Source organism: Bacillus rossius, chromosome 16 (genome assembly GCF_032445375.1).
Source record: "Bacillus rossius redtenbacheri isolate Brsri chromosome 16, Brsri_v3, whole genome shotgun sequence".
Lineage (NCBI taxonomy): Eukaryota > Metazoa > Arthropoda > Insecta > Phasmatodea > Bacillidae > Bacillus > Bacillus rossius.
This window is the reverse complement of record NC_086343.1, coordinates 8,984,829-9,004,559: the sequence shown is the minus strand read 5'-3', so window position 1 is coordinate 9,004,559 and position 19,731 is coordinate 8,984,829. Positions and strand designations below refer to the sequence as shown.

Genomic DNA, 19,731 nt, shown 5'->3' with positions numbered 1-19,731 from the left:
CGTAATGGCTAAACGGGTAGACCCAAGGCCAAAAACGTGAAGAAGTGAAGATAATACGTAAAGGTCATGCATGACACCATTAGATTATTTAGTGTTTGGCGTGTATTCAAATGCACGTTTTCTGTCACGTAGATAATTAATGAATATTTAAGGCAATCCGCCCTTGAGTATTTATTTATTTTTATTTATGTAGGACATTGATGTTAAATCGTATAAGTGTGAGCTATAATGCATTAAATCATGAGATTATTTCATATGAGAATAATGTTTGATATGTATTGTACCTGAGGGTTTTACAGGTATGGTTGAGATACTAAAGAGGTAATTTTTGACGTAGCTCAAACCTCGTCACTGAAAAAAAAATTTGTTTACTTTTTTTAATAATATTATATTTAATAATGTTGTATCGGCAAAATAAGGTTAAGGTTTGTTTGTAGGAAGTATTCACATACCGATTTCAGGCGTTAAAAATGAAAACAAATATACAAACACATACTTAGTGTTATAATGTGTTTTAAAATGTTTTAGGTTAATATTTTGTTAATGCCACACAATTATAACTTCTAATGTGTGCGGAAACTATAAAGTATTAACTGTGAATTCTAATTAGTGAATTTTTACAAGGTGAGCAGTAATTTAATAAAATTCATTGTTGAACATCAGGTCCAAAGCCAGGGTTTAGAATTTTTTTCTTCAAGTCCATTTTGCTTTTACTGGAGCAGTTTCTAATAGTTTAAAGTTTACATCTGTTTCATTCTGCTGTATGTGCGTGATGGTTGAAAGCAATTTTACGATTCAGGCAGTGAATGCTCACTGCAAGCACGTGTGATTTGCATCCAGAAATTCTGGTGCTTGAAAAGCAAGTATTTTATTTATAATTTTTAAGAAATTTACATTTAAAATATTTGGACTTTATTTTCAAATTATAAGATGAGAACACATGAATTTGCTCGTTAACGACGTTAGATGTTTACACATCACTGGCATGTACTGAAAGACCTGCTGACTTTTCATATTTTCACATATGTATTTAAGGTAGGATATGAACACTACGTAAATGTGATTTAAGTCAGTTAACAATTGGCAATGTAAAGTGATGAAGTATGCTAACTTTAAAAAGGAATTATTTCTTTAATTATCTCATAAGGCTTTTTATAATATAGATGACTATGAACAGGAGGTATAGTTTCGTAACTTTTTAATTTTTTTATGTATGACTTTTCTTTTATATCTAATTTCTTTTATATATATAATATATAATAGGTGCTTATTCATGGAAGAGCAGCTGTTATATTTTATTATTTTAATTTTGTAATGCTTTTAATACTGTTCTTGTACCTGTTTATGTGGTTTTTTTATTTATGTTTATTTGTAATTTTTCCTTTGACATATTCTATACCATTGTATGGTCTATTGAATGAAATAAAAATTCAAATCAAATCAATCAAATCTATATAATTAAAAACTATTTTCAACATGTGTACAAAGGTTACATGAGTGGAATAAACAATTGTTCTTTTTCTTTTTACAGGTCCAAATGGCCAAGATAATTATTACAGCCCACCATTTTCATTAACAATATTATTTAATCAGTATCCAGTATTCTGAGGCAGTATGAATATACATGAAGATGGTGACAATAATGTGCAACAAAATTATGTAAAAAGTGTTTCAGTAGAATAGAGAAAGTAAGAAAGAATCAAAAACACCATGTCATATGAACATGGTCCCAAACATTAGTACTGGTAACAACATAGTAAGAACATTTATCATTAATATATAAAAAATATTAAATACATCAAATTATTTTTTTAATGGAATGAATTATAATTATTTGTATTTAAATTCTGATTTTATTTTAACTCTGAAATCACATTGCAGCAATTCAGAAAAATATTGGGTATAATTTGACAGACTATTTGCATTACATAATGTTTTTATATATTATACGTTGTTTCATTTGTGTACAAAAAAAAACACTTTAGAGTGATGCGTGAGTACAAGCGTTAGCAATAACTGTAGTTCATATATCAATAGATAACTGATGTGTACATTACCAAAATAATGAAAATAAAATAAATAAACAACAAATGAATTTCCAGAACACTGCACAATATAAATAAAAAATACTGAAACCAAAAAATTGGTCCATACAAATAAATTTGAATGGGATGGTTGGACTAAGGCCTGCTTGCACAGTTGTGACTTAGCAATGAAAAACATTACTCAATTTGATTAACCTGCGAAGTTTTCAACTAAAGGTTTCTTTACCTAACTCTGCAAACCAGTCTAAGAGTCTTAAAAGATAAAAAATTAAAAAAAAAAAAATTAATTTATCTGAAACAAAATATTACAAACATTATTAAATAATTTAAAATCTATCCCCCCCCCCCCCCCCCCTGGTAACACATATTGCTGGTTAAAAAGCAAAAGGTCTCATATCAAAAGAAAAATAATTCATAATTCATTCTGTATTATTGAAAACTAATCATATGACAGTTCACAGCTCTCAAATAGAATTCTTACAAACTATATATAAATGTTCGTACCTGAGTAACTTGTAATAACTTATAATTAGTTTATCTATGTAAATAAAAATGTAAATGTATGTTTGTTTGATCTTAAATCTCAGAAAGTTCTTCATAGATTGCTTTGAAATATTAATATAACTTTGCATTTGAATACACGTGTGTTTTTATAAACCTATGTCACACCTGTGGCAGGTAAAATTATAGTTAAATATATAGATAGGTAAAAACATACATTTTTAATATTTTCATTTCTATAGTGACATATATTGATACATGTATTATATGGAGAGAGATAGAGATACAGAGTGAGATATAGCTATCAATATATACATATATAGAGATAGAGAAAAATAAAGAAGACAGAGAGAGGTATATATATATGTATAGATATACAGAGATAGATAGAGATATACATAGAGAGTGATGGAGAGACTCTTTATGTGTGTGTACCACAATACAAAAATATTTTGAATTGTAACTATCTTCCGGACAAGCAATATGTTACTTCTTATTTGGAGAAGGGAATACTGTAAACTTGACAAAAGCCAAAGCATAAAAATAAAAAATATAAATCACTTGATAATAATACTTTCACAAAAAAAAAATAAAACAATTATAACAGTAATATTGCAGGAGCTAGCCTCTAAACATTTATGAGGTCTATAAGCAAACCTTGTTTTATTCCCTGTGTATATGTCATCCTACTAAACTGGTTTTAACTTCCTATTATGTAAATCCAACATCATCTTAGGAAACATTGTATGTGATGTGCCTTAACTGGGTAAAATTTTTAATCCCATTACACTTTGCATGCTCCCATCCAAAATATATTCCTCATAACTTCAATGTAACAGTCTTCAAATTGATTCTTAAAACATAACTAACAGAATCTTAGAGTTCACTACTTTTTACTTACCATCCATGTCTTGCCTCTGTTTACTACCAATCCCGATCATTTCAACACGTTTTGGGATTCCTATCTTATCCATCACATAAATAAGTTTCTTTTCTAAAATACAGTAGTGCATATAGGAATTTATTTCTGAAGAGGATTTTAAAAAATAAAATAAAAAAAGATTTTTTTTTTTAAAAACTTACACCAACAAGGAGTTTGGACAGTTACATCATCACTCTCTATATACATCACTGGTGTGTATAAGTGCAACATCTCACCTTGCATCACTCTAAATAACATTCTGCCTTCATCCAGAGCCCACATATATTTTCATGCTTATGACTTTACGATAGAATGAGAACAAATAGTAGTAGGTATTACCCATTTGCAACAGTAACAGAACCAGTTGTTATGCTCCCTTAATTAAAGAAAAACAATATGCTTGATAAATTTACTATTTAATATTAGTATTTATTAGTTTAAAATTAACTGGTATAAAATTTAAAAACAAAGGAAAAAATTTATTCAATATGCTAACCAGGCGGCATTACAGTATTTAATATGATACTGTAGGAAGCGTATATTCTGTATTGTGTATTTACGTAGGACAGTGATGTTAAAACATAGTGTGCGCTATTAGGCCTATGTATTTAATCTATGAATCATGTTTGATGCATATGTATTGTACCTGAGGGTTCTACAGGCATTATTGTCATTGTTATATGTTTGCTCATATAGTGCTATCTTTGAAAATAATACCTATGAATAAAGCAGTAAAGATTGTTATTAAGGATCTGAAACAGAGTTGCAAATTATTTTCGAATTGATTATGCTAGCATGATTAAGCATGAGTTATTGGTAGGGAATAATCATCCAAAACATACCCCGGTTCTGATTCCTGTTCTAGCACAGGACTTAAATTTAAATTTTACAAAAGTGGCTAAACTTTTGACCCTAATTCTGTTGAATTTACCATATCCTAGAACCATTCAGGGCCTTGTATTACACCTTTATCTTCATTTCTCCTCTATGTAAAGTTATGATCACTTAGAAGCGACACAGCACTAGAAGCACCCGCCAGCGTCACACTCCACCCCACTTCACCAACACAAATACACCCTTGACTAGGGGGAGGGGGGACTCTTAATAGCATAACCTGTGTATTATAGAATGTTATTTTATAACAGTGGTCCAACAAGATGTAGTGTAAGGGGGTAACACTTTTGGCCATGCAGATGCTACTAACGAGGCTGCATTAAGTATGAGGGGCAAACAGCAATAGGCCTAAGGAAACTTTGTGCACATTACATGTACTCATGATGAGAAACAGAACTTTGCCATCCATTAGAACATGAGCAATTTTAAATTCTCTTTCTGCATTTACAGTTCTCACATGAGCAGAACTAATTGTAACTTGCCTTAGCTGTGGGAGGCGAGTGATTTGACCATTTGCCTTAAATTTCAAAGTTTTGACTCGTATTCACACAAGTATAAAACAATTTACCAATGTCCATGCTTCACAAGTTATCAAAAAAAAAATTCCAGTGCCCTTGCAGTCATCGCGTTGAAATATGCCAAGAGCCAAATACTTTTTTTTAAAGAAAATTGTTTAAAAATAAAACTATAGTAAAATGACATTACATCAAATTTTACATCAAATGTTCAAACATTTAGTATCCACACACATGATAAATAATACGACCAAGAAGTCTTCGCTTGGCCAGGGCTATCGAGGGAAACTAAGAGCCTGGGGACAGCAAATTTGGTTGAGCCCCCTTCCCTATTATTTAATGTGCAATTTTTCAAACCCCACAATTAAAAAAAAAAAAAAACTAAACATTACCATGGCCATAACCGTAAATGTGAACTACATATATATTGCATAACTTACCTATTCGCAATAAACAAGTAATTTTGCACTACTATTAAGGTCAATCAATTCATGCATTAAAAAACATCTCTTTTGACAGCCCTGGCATTGGCGATAGTATTAAAATGTTATAAGACAGTATATATTAATATAAACTATGCTAGCTAAAATTGTAATTTATCACAGCATTTACACAAAGAGGTACAAATGCAGATAACCTATATGGTAGCAATTTTCCTTTCTGTGCAAATTTTTTGTTTACTAATTCAATTTTCTCTTCATACCTATCCTGTTACCATTCACCAAGATATTGTACTTTTAACATGTAATTAAATAAATAAAATTACAATGTGTATTGATTCTGGAAACATAGTCTGTGAAACAACCAGTTTACGGGTAGAATTTTCCAACACCATGGTTAATATTTTTTTCATTTATTGAACATGATTTTATTTTTGACTCTTGACACTAGATTTGGATTCGAGAGGTACATCTGAGATACTCTCCGAGATTCCAATTCAAGATTTATATTTGAGATAATTAGGATCCTACCAATCACTAGTTTTTGCATAGCAAATTTAACCACAGAGACCTAAGTTGAGGGTCCTCTGGGTTAATGCGGTCTTTAAACACTTGGGTAACAAATCAGTGCCCATAAAATGAGTCATGCTGGAGGTGCAGATTGAACATCCAATATTTGCCATGTGAGCGAGAGTGATTGAGTTGGCAATCAATGCGACAGAGGGCTCGGGTTGGCAAGTCTATTTTGCTTTTATCGGAGCCGTTTTATTATACGTTTTAAAATTCTGGTCTGCTAATCAAATGATTCAATGGTCCGTGTATCTGTTCCGGCAGCAACTTTTCTGGCTGCGGGTTCGGGAAACCACGTGTAATTTGCATCGAGAAATGTAGATGAAAACACAATTTTCGAATATTTATCACGTGCGGCATTATTTTAAAGAATTTTAGATTTAATTTTGTGTCCGAGTTTCACTTGTATCATTAAGTTTATTTGCAACACGAGAACACATATATTTGCTCGTTACCGAGGTTAGATGTTACACATCTCTGGCAAGTACTAAAAAACTAGCTCATATATTTTTTTTATCTCTAAATAATATCTCTGACAACTGTTTCCATTTTAGGTACATTCATGAAACAATGAATATACAAAAAAAAATATTTGTCAGGTTCTGTACTGACAAAGAATATTAATATTAAACGAGTTCCTGATAACGGGAATGTCAGCTTTGTGAGAATAAACTACAAACAATGTAATTTTTTTTCTGAAAATAAAATAAGCACTCGCATGTTATTCCCAAGCACGAATGCTAGCTCGCAGACCTAAAGGTACCTATTATCGTGCGTGTGGTCACTTCTGAACTATTTTTTGTATGCAGTACACAAACTAAAGTAAAAAAATGGGGGAAACTTCAGACTGGGGAGACATAGCTACTATATAAGTCTATTACTGTATATATCAGTGTGTCTGCAAATAGGCCTACCAGATAAACAAATTTCAGGGCATTTATATAAAATTTTCTATGTCCTTTTTAACATCCAAGGGGGATTTTCTTACATACATACACATACACACACACATGTCTGTGTGTGTATGTATATGTGTGTATGTATATATATATATATATATATATATATATATATATAAACAAACTAATGTTAACATAATACAAACAGATCAAGCACTTGTAGGAACACACAGATTATTTTGTTAGAATGCTAAAACCTTTTCAGAGATAATTTGATTATGATTTACATATGTCTAAAAATATTTATCTTATGTGCGACTATAAACTCACATGATGTGTCAATAAACAAAATGAAAGATAGATCTGTAAACATGCTTTATATTCACATATTCAATAAATAAAAATTTAATTTAAAACACACCTAAATATCTTTTAAAACAAATTTATGTTTTAAAATATTTGTTCGAAATTTAAAACATTCTGACTGATGAAGAGGCAGATTAATTGATAGGACTTTAAGAACCAAAACTAAAAAATAAAACCATGTCACAATTATTTCATTGCCCAATATAATAAAAAAAGTTTCAGATTTCACTCTTCTGAATCTCCTGAAAAGATTATTAGGGTATTCCCCTTCTTTTTCATTTCAAAAATAATTAGCTTAATATTACAAGGTTACATCATAGGACATGAAATTTGTTTTCACATTTTAAATATAAATGTCAACACACTTTAGGATAGAAAATTTCATTTGACATAAGATGAGGTCATATAGGTCACTGGTTTGCATTTTCTTCCCGGGAAGCATAAAAATAATGAACCTTGAGTCACAGGCCCAAAAATATCCCGAAAAGCCCTTATCTCAACTCTTCTATAACCAACCAAAATAAAGTAATTGTAAATAACAATACAATTGAGCCAGCCTTTTTATCTTTACTCACTGAACTAAGTGATAGGCAGGTTAACATGATTTTATCGAGCATTTTTGTTTACACCGGGTGTCTAAAATACCCCGTGAAGGAAGTTCAGGACTGTTAAATAAAATTATGTTATAGGTAACTTTTTTTATCACAGGATTATTTATATTTTATAAGGAAAAACAAAATTACAAAATAGATCTACTATTCGCAGGACTGCACAGTGGGGTCAAATCGCAAAGAGCTGGTCAAAACCTCAGATTAACTTGTATTCAAGCAGAAAATTGTATTAGATAAGGGATTTCACAGCTACTGGTTACAAATAAAATAAAAAAATAACTGCAAACAACTTAGCAGATATAAGTGTAAAAATATTGAAATTAGATAGTAAACGTTTGGGGGAATTTAAAGGGCTAATTATTATTAGTACAAAACTTTACATTTCAAATAATAAAAAAAAAATTATTCATATTAATATATATGTATATAAAATTTGAGTTGTATGTATGTATTTATGACTTTAATAAACTCGGACACCGTTTGACTGATCGTCATGAAAATTGGCACATCGAAGTGTTTTTTTCATGGAGAAGGTTTTTATGCTATACATTTTTTTTGTAACTCACCACTAGATGCCACTGCAGGGCATCAACTTCTAAACCGTTCAATCGATTGCCATGGGTAAACAGGAAAACTTAAATCATAGACATACCAGCAGCAATTGTGTGTCATTTTTCTATGTCCACCACAATGTAATACAGCGCTGTCCATTTTGCTTTAACTCGCGTACAATATATCACCCTGTGTTCAGCCCGGGTACCGCAGCTAGTTAATTATAAATAATTTAATTTTCACAAAACCATTTTTTTCTCAACTTTTGGTTTTAATTTGTCACATCAAATATTATATTCAATAGTTCAATATTCTCAATTACATAGAATAATTTTTTTTTTCACAAAAAAATTAAAAACTTTTTTAAATTGAAACCTTCATCAGAGTCAACATCAGAGTCTGAATCAACATAGTAAGGCCAAATTCCATTTTATCATCAGTGGTCAGCATAGTAAGTAGTAAGTTCATAGCTTTCTGGCATAAACTCTTTAATTTAATCTACTGCAATTTTCTGATACTGGAAATGTATGGATTAGAAGTAATCATAAGCCTACTAAAATATATCTTCCATGGTTTTGGTTCTGGAAAACTTTCATGAGAAGTCTTCACAATGTCGTTTAATATCTTTATCACAAGCTTCTTGAGCATTATCAGATAAATGGCCAAGTGGCAACAACACGTGAGCAATTTTAAGTGGACCATGATTTAATACCTTCTGCATCACAGTTGACATATGATACTACGAGTATTAGCTCTACAAATTTTCTTGCTGTTTCCAATGCCTACACTTAAAACTTATCATCCAACCCTGTTATCAAAGCAGATACAGCCCAGTTTAAAAAAATAAAAAAGTATGTACAGTAAACTCCCTATTATCCGTGGGCGGATGATCCATGGTGCGGATTATCCGCGCATGCTACGAAAAAATACAGCACATATGTAAATCTGTATTTTATTACAAGTTCGAGCAAATTTTAACTCTACTGACGAGTGTATTGTGTGCAGTATACAGTAAAATGCCACAGGCCTTCTCGGAACTCACACAGTAGGCTGGCATGCGTTGCTTTTTTTTGTCTCTGTCGCGCTTTGTTTCTAGTCGTATGGTTACTTTTTTAGTGTCTAATGAAGTCTCTGAGTACTTACAGTACTGTATTCTTGTTACGAAGTAAGTACTGATAACTTTTATGTTTACATTACTGAAATGTATTGTATGTTAATTATTCAGTAAAATACTAAAATTTTAGCATCATTTAAAAAATTTTACTATTCATTGTAACTTTAACTGTACATAAATTTTTATATTTTTAAGTTGAAATTAATGTTTCCTTTTTTGTTTCCCATTTTCGACTCTTTTGAGGATTATCCGCGATTTTCACTATCCGCGGTGGTCTGCCACTTAATTTCGCGGATAATCGGGAGTGTACTGTATTACCATCATTTGTACTTCCGTATCCTGGCTTTGGATGATCAACTGTAATCCTAATATTACACTAAATACTTTTTGAAGAACTCTCTTGTAGTTTTCAGTCATATGCTTCTCTTTCACACTGCGAAATATTGCACACTTCAGTATAGATCATTGTGAATGTCGTTTTGTCTACAATCATATTTTCTTTTTCATCATTTACAGTTTCGAAAGGTACAAGTACTATCTGTTGTTTGAAGATTTGGACTTCATCTACTGTTGTCTCTCTGTCTTTGTGCAAAAAATGAAGTCTTATTGGTCTACAAAACTGAGCAGACAAAGGCCAAGGATTCTTCCAAACTACTATTTTACCTTCGATTTACAACCAACACAAATAAATTGTAATAGCACAACTGAAGTAAATAACACATTTGCATCTGATTTGCTGCCATCAACAAATGTCTGCTTGTATTCACTTTGTACAGAACTTCCATCGCAACCCCATCATACTTCTACATTTTCTTGACCCAAACTTATGATTACATCATTTTAGAGAAATAAAATGTGCTCAACAGTATGGTACAGTAATGCTTGTAAAAATACTTCTGCACTACTTTCTGTAATAAAAACAGTCGTAGGACGTGGATGAAACCTTATTTTTGCTTCCACTACTTTCTTATAGGGAGAATACAGTTTACAGTGATTGGCTATGCTCACAGATCTCATTCCTTGATTTTGTCCTTTGAATAATTTATAATCAACCAAAAAGGAAAGTGAAGCATCTTCAAAGTTATTTTCTGTTGTTGATAGATATGATTCTTAATACTTGGAAGCTTTTGATGGAGTTGACAATGCTATATCTTTCAAAACTTTAGAAGCTGTAACAGAACAATGAATATGGAATATATTCTGTAAAGATTTGTATGCCCTTATCTCCTAAACTAGGCAGTACTAAAATCCTAAAAATTTGATAAACATGTTCTGACGGGTTTGTCAAAACACTTAAGTAAAGAAATTAATAAAATTAATCTTTTTGAAGAGTTTTATTAAAAATTAAATGGCTGTTAATTGTTAAGAAATATGTTTTTTTCTGAAAAATCACAATTGCCAAGACATTGGATTATTATTATTATTATTATAAATTGTTCTTACTTGTTCTTATAACATGTTTAAATCATGGAAAGAATTTGTAAAACAGCATGCTTACATTAAGATAGGTTACATGGTGTAACATTACATTGTTGGAAACGTAAGATAAGAAAGCATTATTTATATACAGGGTGGGCACAAAGTCCCGTTACCCCCCCCCCCCCCTTTATTTTCCCTGAAAGCCGGACATACATATATATACACATAAACATATATGATGTAATGTAGCACATGAGCACTACTGTGGACTGTTACATTCGTACACTGTATTCTTGTCTGTTTCAGGTGTGAAAACATGGCGGATACCAGTGATTACAGCATTGAAGAGCGCGTAATTGCAAGTGTCTGGGTTCATGAAAGGCCAAGAACTGGACAATCATTACAAAAAGTGCGTACGAACCTCCAGTTGCGATTCAGACGTGAGCCACCTCCACAACAAACACTTCTGCGGTGGAAGAAAAAACTCTTTGCTACCGGTAGTGTTAGGGATAAACCCAGAAGTGGTCGGCCATCAACACGAGAAGAACAATGCAGAGACGTTGCAGCATCTGTGGAAAGGTCACCAATGAAGTCAACACGGAAAAGGTCAGCAGAACTGGGTGTGCCCCGGTCCACTTTGCGCAAGCATATGAAAGACGACTTAAAGTTACGCCTGTATCGCCCAACGTGTGTGCAGGAATTGTCAGACGATGATTTACGCCGACGGAAGGATGCATGTGATGCACTGCTGCAGGTTTTTGACACAATACCGAAACGTGGCAAAGTGATATTTAGCGACGAATGTGCCATATACCGGAGTTCCCGATCACGGAATGTCGTCTTTTGGTAAAAAGATAACCCGTATTTTTATGAAGAGGTGGAGAGTAACCCTCCCCATGTAATGATATGGGCTGCATTGGATAGCAAACAGATTTACTGTCCATATTTCTTTGAAGGAACCATAAACCAACATCATTACCTTCAGATGTTACAAACCTGGTTCCTACCCCTGTTGGATGACAAAGGTATCAGAGAGGATCGCTGGTATCAAAAATATGGTGCGCCTCCCCATTATGCCATTTCAGTGCATGAATATCTTAATGAGGTGTTTCCAGAACGCTGGATTGGCCGTGGATCACCTGCATTACCAGCTCCACTTGTCTGGCCACCCCGTAGCCCCGACCTCACAACATGTGACAATTCACTCTGGGGGTTCATCAAAGACATTGTTGCTGTTGATGACTTGAAGGAGGCCGTGAGGCAGGCATTTCAAAGGGTTACTCCAGCGATGCTGCACAAAATGTCGCGCAGAAAGTGGCGCCGAATTATTTTGTGTTCGGAGAATGACGGGATGCAAACAGATGTTGTGGACAGTTAAAGACAAAACTGGTGTATATGTATTGGTGGTACTGTGTATTGGTCCAACATATTCACCATTTAACATGTTAGTAGGGGGGTAATGGGACTCTGTGCCCACCCTGTACTTTGAAATGTAATCTGAGCCATAAGTTAAGAAAGCATTATTTATATACTTTGAAATATAATCCAAGCCATTCAGCCTCACCTAAAAACCTATTTTTCTTACAGAAGGAAGATAAACATATGACTAATAAGAAAATTTTTGAGGTTAGGTAAATCTTTGATACACATTAAAAAAAAACCTCATGTAAAGAAAAATACTTAATATTCAAATAGGCAGCTAAAGGGAGCTAATTGTTGCTAATTTTGTAAGATAATAGATTGATCTAAAGGCATGAACTATTATCTTCATGTTGTATGGTGATATGTGCAACTTTTTATCTTAAAAAAAATTACAAATTATAAAGGGATCTGATTTTGTAATGTCACAATAAAAAATAATCTCCATCCTCCAGGAATGTCTACCAACTCACAGAAAAAAAATCCTAATCACTTGAATTTCATGTGACTGAATACTGTGCTTTTTTTTTTTTTTTTCTGTAATGGTTACTCAATACTATTTCTACGAAGGCTAACTTTGATCAGAAATATAAAAGGTAGATGCAAGGCAAAGACCATCCACTTTCACAAATGGATGCCAAGATATCCAACTACCAACCCCTCCAGCCAAAATTATTTTTTTCATGTAGTTTTCCAGTTTTGAGGTTTTGGCCCCAATGTGGAACGTGTCGATTTTCAGGTTAGAAAGTTAAAAACCTTTTTAGGGATGGTTTCTACATGATTTAAGTAGTCAGTCTCCAACTATTTACATAACTATAAACTGAAGTGAAGCATCAAAAATGTAAAACAAGCTAACAAAAGTCTGGAGGATATTAAAGTTTCACCATTACTGTTTGTTTAGGGGCTTTTTTTGTGACCAACCCTTCAGTTACATTACCTTTTCACGACTTTCACGACTTTCGGGACTTTTGTCACATTCTGTACCATACAAGTTGATTAGCATAGAGTAGCTTGTCAACTCATTAACTATAATTCATGCTTAAATGGTTTAAACTAGAAATTTTCTAGGAAGCAGTTCACTTTTGTTGACTGCTTATGGGTTGGGCTATTTTAGATCTAACCGAAAACTGGTTATAATACAAAGGCACTAGACAAATTATAATATACTTTATTTGTGCCCAAATAACCATATATAATTGATTTACTATACTTTTTTTAAATTTATGTTACAGTAAATCTGTAAAAATAAGCATTTTTAACAATTTTTACCAACACTTATCAACATAAGATGCTATTGATTAAATTGAGTGACTGCTACTTAGGCCTACTCGTTGGCAAAAATCTTGCGAGTGTGTGAGTGTGATTTCACTAACTTAGTGAATGTTGATTACACAAAGCATATTCATTCAATAAATGTTTTGTGTAAAGTTTTATTATTTGTATGTGAATCACACATTGTTTCTAGTTATATCTTTATTAGTTTTTTTCAGTTAGAATTTAATAAAATAAAATAAAATACAGTTCTGTGACTGTTCATTGAGACTTCAACAACTAATCAAAAAAAGCAACAGCAAACAAGTAGTGATAAAAATGGATGTCTGCAAATTCACTCACTGGACAAAAGCTATGACTATTAATATTTTTCTCATGTAAAACAAAAGAGATAAACACATCACACATTTGTTAAGACAAGAATTACATAGATGACTTTGACGTGAAGATTTCTAATCAATCACGTTCGACACATCTAAGACATCAGCGCAAAAAAACAGGTGGATGCGACAGAATTAAATATTATAAATATTTTCTATTTCCACAAACTGAATAATCCAGCGTTGCTCGGGCTAAATCACGTTCTCAGTTGATGGCTATGTATTATAAGGAACATCAATGCTGAATTTCACATCTTTGGGACTTACACTTGAGAATATGAAATTTTTATCTTTAACACCCCCACCAAACCTCCTTGGGAGTCAATTTTCGTCAAATCCTTTCTTAGAAGATGTATGTATATGCACATGACCACAGGAATGAATAACAAATTAATTAAATCAGTATACATGGACACAAGTATGGCGAGAAAGCAAATGTATTTTTTTTTTACTAAGTAAACTAGATTAGGTTTGTATTATTATTTTATTCTCAGTTATTCTTTTGAATCCTTTTTTTTTTTGACGTGATAACGTCTTATAAATCGATGAACGCCGGCTGCACGCACAAAAAAGCATGTCTCATTGTCATGTTCCGCCTGAGCCGAGCATGCAAGAACCGGCCAACCACTGTGCGAGAAAATCTTCTACAATATCAAACAAGTTAAGGTATGCAAGTTTTCATCAATGTTTTCTTATGACATTATCACGTAAAATTATCGTCCGTAAACCGACTTTACAAACCCCCCCCCTCTTTTTTATTTCTTAGTGTTCTAATGTCAATATAATTTAGTTTGCCAAACAATTTGCGATTGGATCATTAGTCAACCATTTGGCTTTTAAAATCTAGTAACTAAAGATGGTTCAATGAAATTTGTTATTGTGAGCAGTGCATTTTGTCGTGGTTTTCTCTATTTGTGACTGAGTGAACTTTTGTGGCCTTTTTGAAATTGTTTAAATATTCAAATTAATTAATGATTCATCACAGTTAAAAAAAAAAAAAAAAAAAAAAAAAAAAAAAAAAAAACCTAAATAATTTTGTGACCGCCAATAGGAATTTATTCCACCTTTAAAATCTATGTTCGTTTTTGAGTGTTTGATAACCTTGTGTTCTTGTTTCTTAAATCGTGTATCCTTTCATTATGCATTGTTATCACTTGCTGTGAATCTTCTGCCAAGTGTGTCCAAGTGCAGAATAGTGTGCCGAGGTTGTAGTTGAACCGAGTAAGCCTAATATAAGTGCTCTAGTTGTTTTAGTTGCAATTGGATCCTCAAATTTTTTTAGTTGTGAAAGGCTATCAAGAAGAAGGTAATATTTCAGTAACAAACATTGAAAATTTTAAAATATTGATTAAATAAGTTCTTAAGAGTAACAAAATTCTCTATAAGTTGATATAACTTGCAAAAGAAAAGTAACTAGAAAGTATACTTTAAAACCAAATAAAGGGATCGTCTCAAAAATCTATAGGTACTTCCTGGTAGTTTGTGGTTTAAATGGTTGGTTACATTCGGTTAGCAACATTTGAAATAGCTGTAAAATTATGTGAACAGTTGGTGATAATAATGCATTAGAACCACTTTTTCATACAAATTATAATAAAAAACTCCCAAAAACATTTTTTTTCCCATGACATATTTTTCAGTTATTAAATAAAAGGGCATTGTGATATTTCAAATAGTTTACCAGTAATTTACCATTTTAATGAGTGGTAATGTTTTAGGTTAGATACATTAAAAAATAACATTAAATTGCGAGAATGGTTGGTTAGGTTAGGTTTCCTATATTAAAAATAATTTATAATAGTGTGGATGGTTGATTAGGTTAGCAGCATTTAAAATAATTTAACAAATAGTGTGACCATTTATTTAGGTTTAGTTACCTGCATTACATATAGGTAGAGACAGGAAAAATTTGCGAATTCATTTCGCGATAGGCTAAAATACAAATAGTTATACCTCAGTGCTGCCTCTGCTATTGGCTCACAACTGACCTGGATGACTCTGGGCCAATGGGAAACACCCGACCAAAGCTTTATCGAATCACAGGCTGCTACGTGGGGACGCCTCACAAGACAGCAGCCAATGATTGGGTGGCATTTGACAGAGTGTACGTAGAACTATGGAGTTCATCCTGGAGGTCATTGAACCCGTGAATTTTTTCCTGTCCCTACATATAGGCCTACTTTAAAACTGTGTTAAGGGTTGGTCAACTGCATTAAAAATGCCATAAAATATTGTTAGGTTAAGTTAGCTAAAATTTATAGTGGTCATTCCTAACCAATCGTTTGAAAAATTTTACAGCATTTTTAATATGTGTAACCTAACCTAACCTAACATAACATCAACACTATTATAAATTTTTTTTAAATATAGCTAACTTAACTAAATTGACCATTCTCTCACAATATAACAGTATGTATTTATAAAATGCAACCTAACCACTTATCTCAAAATGGTAAACTAGGCCTACTTGAAGTAACACAACACCCTCTTAGTGAATGATTAAATAAAACATATTAAAAATTTGGGATTTTTATTTAGTTTCTTTCCAGAAAAGTAACTTTCCAATTCTAGATACCAATTCCATAACAATACTAATGACATCAGCATGGTGGCATTGCTTATGTCATCACCACCCCTAAATTCTTACAGGACAAGCATGGGAATGTAGGGGTTTTTGGTGGGGAAATATTAACACACTATTTTTCATGTATTTAATTTTTTGAATGTTACACTTTTTCAGTGTCATAAACTAGACTAAAATTCCCACCCCAATCCACCGTTCCCCACCCCCCCACGCTCTAGTCTATTTTACGATACCAATAATTTATTTATGAAAAAAAATAATGTATGTAGACATTACAACTTATGGTGGTACTATGAAATATAACAGCCCTCCTATTTAATAGAAAACTTCATGATACGAAAAATAAAAATTGCTTGAAAAGGTGTGAATTATGAGGAATAAAAATACAGGTATCGCAAAATGAACTAAGACCAAGTGGCAATGATGGCAATGATACCAATAAAATATCTCGAAAAGTCTCAGATTCCAAAAATTATAAATACCGACATCGCAAAATAAGACTAGACCGGGTGGAACAGTATTCTACTTCTAGATACCGATAAGGTATTATGTCAAAAGTCTCACTTTCAAAGATTAAATACCGGTATCACAGAATAGAGTATACCAGGTGAGAGTTCATGATACTGATTTAATATTATGTTAAAACCTCTCACCTTCAAAAATTAAATATTGGTGCCACAAAATAGACTATACCGGTGGGATTGTAGTTTACTTCAAGATACCGTGAAAATATTATGGTAAAATGTCTCAGTTTCACCAAATGAAATACCAAAAATACTAATGAATACTAATGAAATACCAAGACTATCTTGGTCTGAACACATAAAAAAACTTGAAGGCGAACTATCTTCTATCTGCTATTTACTGAGAGCCTTGCGATTGATTTTGGATCCTAAAACATTAAGAATGACATATTTTGCATATTTTCATTCTGTGATGATATATGGTATTGAATTCTGGGGAAATTCTACAAACAGTTTTAAGATTTTCCAATTACAAAAAAAAAGCAATACATATTCTCTCTGGGATTAATTGTAGAACTTCCTGTAGACCCTACTTTAAAACTCTTCAAATTAAAACATTCTACACAGAATACGCCATTCAAGCACTCAAATTGATAAAACAAAATCTGAATAACTATAATAAAAATGAAGACATACACACACACAATACAAGAAATGCATACAAGTTGAGGATAACTCAACATAACAGCTCACTTTTTAGAAAAAGTCTATTTCACTCTGGTCTGAAAATGTACAACAATTTACCTAAACAAGTTATTTCTGAAACTGATATAGGTACATAAATTTAACAATAAAATAAAATACATTATTTAAAACCAGTATCTATACCTATAGTGTACTAGAAATTGAAGAATATATCTGGAGCCTTTGCAAGTACAACATTAAATTTTCTACTTAAATTAATGTGTTTAGCTCATAATCATTACCCTAGTCTGCTCTATGAAGTGTCATGTGAACAATAATTGCATGAATGTAAAGTTCAATAATTGTGACTATTGATAGTTCATAGTGTATAAAATAACGCAAGTGAGTGAATTTTAACAATGATGTGAACTACGGTGACTAATGTGAATAAAACTAGAAATAGACAGATTGATTTAATTGATCTAATGTTCAACAAACTCTGCTCATTAATACTCATTTTAATTGTTTAACATAATATCCATTATTAGAAATTTGTAATATAACTTTAATGCTATCTAATTTATATATTGTACATATATTAGAAATAGTGTATGTAATCATAACCTACATATATTTCATAAATTTTGTAACCATGTTGACAAGCCCTATATTCAGAGAGCCACTGCTCATCAACTGAGTCTATTGGGTGCTAAGAAAATAAATAAATAATTAAAACTTCGCTGAAAATAACTCCATTATCATTGGTCTTTTATTACAGTGCTATTTTGGCTTTTGCTGTTGCCAATATTCTTCGTTCCGCAATTCCATTGTTGCTATCGACATCAACTTCCATGTCGTCATACAATTACCCTACTTCATTTCCACCAAATAGGAATCCGTTATCGTTAAATGAACTTGACCCACAACATTTTAAATACCAAGATTTTCAGAGCTTATTTCCTTGATTGGTCCGAATAACGAAGTGCAAGGTAATACTGAATGAGAGCGGCTATGAAAACAAGTCACATCATGTGGTGTAACATAACCTCTACGACGCCGGGCAATGCCACACTGGTATCACTTATAATAATATTTTCCATTTATGAGCAAAACTATTTCAATTTAAAAACACGCAATATAATCTGAAAGAGAATATTAAATGAATAGTTATCGTAAATGAATTCTAAATATGGTCCGGTATGCATCACCCTTAAGACCAAAAATTAAAGAGACTATATTAACAACCTTACTGAATGTAATAAAAAAAAATGCATACACTAAAGCTCAAAATATATTTTACCTTAAATCAAACGATATTAAACGGTTTCTGGGTGAAAAAGAAGATACTTTGGAATTATCACTAGAAACGAAAAAACTCTTTTTCGTTCCGTGTTTACATTACACAACAAAATAAAATTTCCCTGGAAACAAGAAACTCGCTCCGTATTTCTGCACCTAATTTATAAAATAAACATCAGTATTTCAGTTTGATACAACATTGTATGAATATTAAATAGTATTTTACTTTTTCTTTAATTTTTAGCCATTAATGTATGTGCATCTGAGACTGTGGCTGTAAATAGTATGGGTTCGTGGTTATGTAACACATAAATTCTTTTTTCTTTACTATATGCGCTAAATGTATATTACAGTTGAGAATGCGTAAGCAAATCTGATCACATAATTTCAGCTAGCTTATTAAATAAAAAATAAATGGTAAACCTACATTACCTATATAGTAAGTATTCATGAGGGATATTTGGATTCAAAAATTTAGCAACACTTTTGTGAAAATACAATTCTTCTTAAGCTGGGTTCAAAATTAGAGAAACAAGTGAGTACACAACGGATTGTTCTAATGACCTGTGCGAAATTGGTTCACAATTGAAATCTTACAGTTAATTATAGCCAATGAAGATTCGCGATGCAGCCGACATCTGTTTGTAGTGTAAGTAAAAAAACTATAATTATTAACAATCAAATTATTCCACGACATCGGACAAGCAATTTGTGAACACAGTTTTTCAACATATAAATTAATTTTGGCTATGCAAAATTTCTAGCACCCATTCTACCCAAG

At 32.1% G+C, this 19,731-nt stretch overlaps 1 protein-coding gene and 1 long non-coding RNA gene across 2 annotated transcripts in view; one reads left to right on the top strand and one right to left on the bottom strand.

Annotated features, from left to right (window-relative positions):
* The window catches only part of LOC134540438 (obg-like ATPase 1), a 114,245-nt gene extending 95,193 nt beyond the window's left edge, over positions 1–19,052 (bottom strand). Inside the window, exon 1 of the mRNA XM_063383188.1 lies at positions 18,952–19,052. The gene's annotated coding sequence lies outside the window, so the exon portion shown is untranslated. The remainder of the gene's footprint in view (positions 1–18,951) is intronic.
* On the top strand, positions 89–11,173 carry LOC134539940 (uncharacterized). Its single transcript, XR_010076370.1, has 3 exons — positions 89–299; positions 1,532–1,756; positions 11,155–11,173. It is a non-coding gene; the product is annotated as an uncharacterized LOC134539940 (long non-coding RNA).
* Positions 19,053–19,731: the final 679 nt, after the last annotated feature.